Source organism: Hyaena hyaena, unplaced genomic scaffold (genome assembly GCF_003009895.1).
Source record: "Hyaena hyaena isolate Hyena2069 unplaced genomic scaffold, ASM300989v1 scaffold_209, whole genome shotgun sequence".
NCBI classification, from domain to species: Eukaryota; Metazoa; Chordata; class Mammalia; order Carnivora; family Hyaenidae; genus Hyaena; species Hyaena hyaena.
In genome coordinates this window covers 2,240,711-2,244,443 of record NW_024080844.1, presented here as the reverse complement: position 1 = coordinate 2,244,443, position 3,733 = coordinate 2,240,711, and the positions used below count along the sequence as shown (strand labels likewise).

Below are 3,733 nucleotides of genomic sequence, written 5' to 3'. Positions count from 1 at the left end.
TTATTGATTGGTTCCTTTGCTGTGCAGAAACTCTTTATCTTGATGAAGTCCCAATAGTTCATTTTTGCTCTGGTTTCCTTTGCCTTTGGAGTTGGGTCAAGTAAGAAATTGCTGCGGATGAGGTCAAGAAGGTTGTTTCCTGCTTTCTCTTCTAGGATTTTGATGGTTTCCTGTCTCACGTTCAGGTCCTTTATCCATTTTGAGTTTATTTTTGTGTATGGTGTGAGAAAATGATCTAGTTTCATTCTTCTGGATGTTGCTGTCCAGTTCTCCCAGCACCATCTGTTAAAGAGGATGTCTTTGGACGCAGGCGCGGTGGCCTCAAACAGCAGCCCCACTTTGGCAAGGAGGGTCCACCAGCGCCCCTCATTGGCCTGGGCCTCCTGGGCCGCACTGGAGCGATGCCTCGCTATTGCGCAGCGATTTGCTGTAAGAACCTTCGGGGACGAAACAGTAAGGACCGGAAGCTGAGTTTTTATCCGTTTCCTCTACATGACAAAGAAAGACTTGAAAAATGGTTAAAGAATATGAAACGAGATTCATGGGTTCCCAGTAAATACCAGTTCCTGTGTAATGACCATTTTACTCCTGACTCTCTTGACATCAGATGGGGTATTCGATATTTGAAACAAGCTGAATTCCAACAGTATTTTCTTTGCCTGAAGACAATCAGGTATTGGAGACAGAACATAGGGGAGAGGGGGTAGGTTGGTAATGAGGTTAAGGGAGGGAGAGGGAAAGATAACTACTGCGGAAACAGATATTTGAGAAAAAGGAAGACTAATTTATGCTTTTACTAAAAGTATGATAATTAAAAAAAAATTAAACCATTGTGAAGCATACCTTAAGAACCAAAGATAACACATGCATAAATCATTAAGTTATTAACATAAGATCTGATCTAAGATTTTGTTATTGGTCTTTGAGTGATCTGAAATATTTCCATCATATATTAAATATGCTTAATACTTTTTAAAAAACATTTTGAAGTATATTTGAGTTGTTACATGCTTAGAACATTTTTTTAATTGCATAAATTCACTTGGCCAATTTATAATTAAATATTCAGCACTGACTAATAAGAGAATAAGGTTAGTGAGGACATCTTTAGAATTTGAAAATATTATTTTCTAGGCAAAAACCCTTTCAAAAAAAAAATCTCAGAAGGAAAAATTAGATGATGAGAAAGAAGTATGCCTAAAAGCCAGGTCATAAGAATCATTTGCATCGAATGAGCTAAAGAAAAATACAGTTAATACAGATATTCTCCCTGAACACAGAGGATTACTTAATTCACCTACATTGGTGAAGCCACTGCTGCAAAAACAGAAGGTATACAAAATAACGTATTAACCCTTAATCTGATTAAACAAGACATTGGAAAACCAGCAGCTACCTTGGAAACATCAGTTACCCAAGACACAGGTATAGGTGGTTTTTGCACATCTTTTGAGAATCTCAATTCTACAACTATTACTTTGACAACTCAAATTCAGCCATCTTTGGAAACCCAAGAAGTGCTTGAAATAACGACAAATCATCTTGCTAATCCAAACTTTACAAATAATTCCATGGAAATTAAGTCAGCACAGGAAAGTCCATTCTTACTCAGCACAATTACTCAAACAGTTGAAGAATTAAATACAAATTAAATACAAATAAATTTGTACAAATACAAATAAATAAATACAAATCTGTTATTGCCATTTTTGTACCCACAGAAAATTCCAAACCTACAATTAATTTTTTTGTACCTGCTCAAAAAGAAACTGTGGAAATGGAAGATCTAGACGTTGAAGACTCCTTATATAAGGATGTAGACTATGAGACAGAAGTTTTACAAACTGAACATTCTTACTGCAGACAAGATATAAATAAGGAACATCTCTGGCAGAAAGTCTCTAAACTCCATTCAAAGATAACTCTTCTTGAGCTACAAGAACAACAAACTCTTGGAAGATTGAAGTCTTTGGAAGCTCTTACACGGCAGCTGAAACAAGAAAACTGGCTATCTGAAGAAAATGTCAAGATTATAAAAAACCATTTCACAACATATGAAGTTACCATGATATAGAGTGTTAAGAGGTTTTAAAGCTGTGACTTTTGTATAAGCTTTTTGCAGCCAAACCAAATTATATGTAAAGTGAACTTTTTCCTGTATAAAGTTCTCATCTTAATGAAGCTAAGTGTTCTAATGTTCTGAACTACATCCTGTTCTTATAATGTTCATTTTTGAGAAAAACTAGAGATTTGTTGGGCTGTAGAGAAAAAGTTTCACTACTTGGTACTCTTCCAAGTTAAAGTTAAAATAGAGTGAGTAAATAATACGATAATATGATTCATAAAATGAGAGCACCTCGGATATGGTGAAAGGAATCCAGAAGAGAAATCAGACTCCAGTTTCAGTTCTGGTTCTACCATTAGCATACGATTTGGGCAAGTTACAATTGAGCCTCAGTCTGTAATCTGTAAAATAAGGGCACTTCCTAAATCTAGTCTGTTGATAATTCCTTTCCTTACTATTCAAGTACTTCTACTAGAACAACTTTTCTATAAAGTAATATATACTTACGTAATACTAGATATTGGCTGGTATTTGATGTTATTAACTATTGAATTATCCTCAAAATTAAATTCTGTGGTGTGTGACTTTTTGACTATATAATAATCCATAATAATAAAGGAAAGTATTCCTTTTATAATTTTATTCCAGTTGAACTAAAATAGCCATCCTTTAGCCAGTTCATAGGAGAAGTAACTCCCTTAAACTAAAAAAAAAAAACAAAACGTGTATTACAGTACCTTATGTGTAGCTGACCATCGTCATACAGAGTCACTTAATCTTAAGGTTATAATTTATAAACCAAAAGTTTTAATGAGGTTAATTTTTAAAAATCTATATAAAATTACTTTATTTTAGAAATCATGCCTTTCATCTGTTTAATGTGTAGCTTTTTAAAATGTGTCCTTTTGTCATTTTACAATTCCAGAATGATAGAGTAGCACTTAATATTATACATGCCCAATTATATATATTTTATTAAAATATATAAGGAAGAAATTATAGATATGTGGTGATGTTCTTAGGCATGTAGGAAAGAAATGATGGTGATATAAATAAAAATACTGCTCATATCCGTTTGAGTTTTTAAAAATGTGAAAGCAAAGACTTAGTGGGAACAATAAAAATGTGGGGAAAAAAAGATCTAAAATTGTCAGTTCATACAATATGTTACTGATGGTGGTATTGAGCAAGTTCTGATCAGTCTGACTCATAGGGTTTTTTTTTTTCATCTTTTTAAATAAAAAATACTTTTGAAGGAGGATTTTGAGAATTCTATGAGGTAATATATTTTTGGTCCTGAAAAATAGGAGGTGCTCAATAAATATTAGTTGACTGCACAGCAGAGAGTATGTTAATTGTTTTGTAAAGTGATGGTGATTGTTTTTGGCCATATTTTAATTTTTTCAACTCATAAAATTACTTGGTATTATATAAATATGTGTCAGCTAAATACAAAGAGTTAATTTAGAAATGTCCTTATGAAGACCATGGGGGGAAAAAACTTTGTTTTTGCATAAGTTGTGTGCACATAATTGGTAGAATTAACATGTTATTTTTTAGTATTATATTTCATTTTATAATACTTTAGTAAAAATAGTATAGATGAAAATAATCTTGATAAGTCATTATAAAATAATGTTTAACTCTTTTTAACTATGTATATTGTAG

The 3,733-nt window shown here is 32.6% G+C and overlaps 1 pseudogene; it reads left to right on the top strand.

Moving 5' to 3' along the window:
- Window positions 1-391: 391 nt before the first annotated feature.
- LOC120238577 lies at window positions 392-2,824 on the top strand (annotated as a pseudogene).
- Window positions 2,825-3,733: the final 909 nt, after the last annotated feature.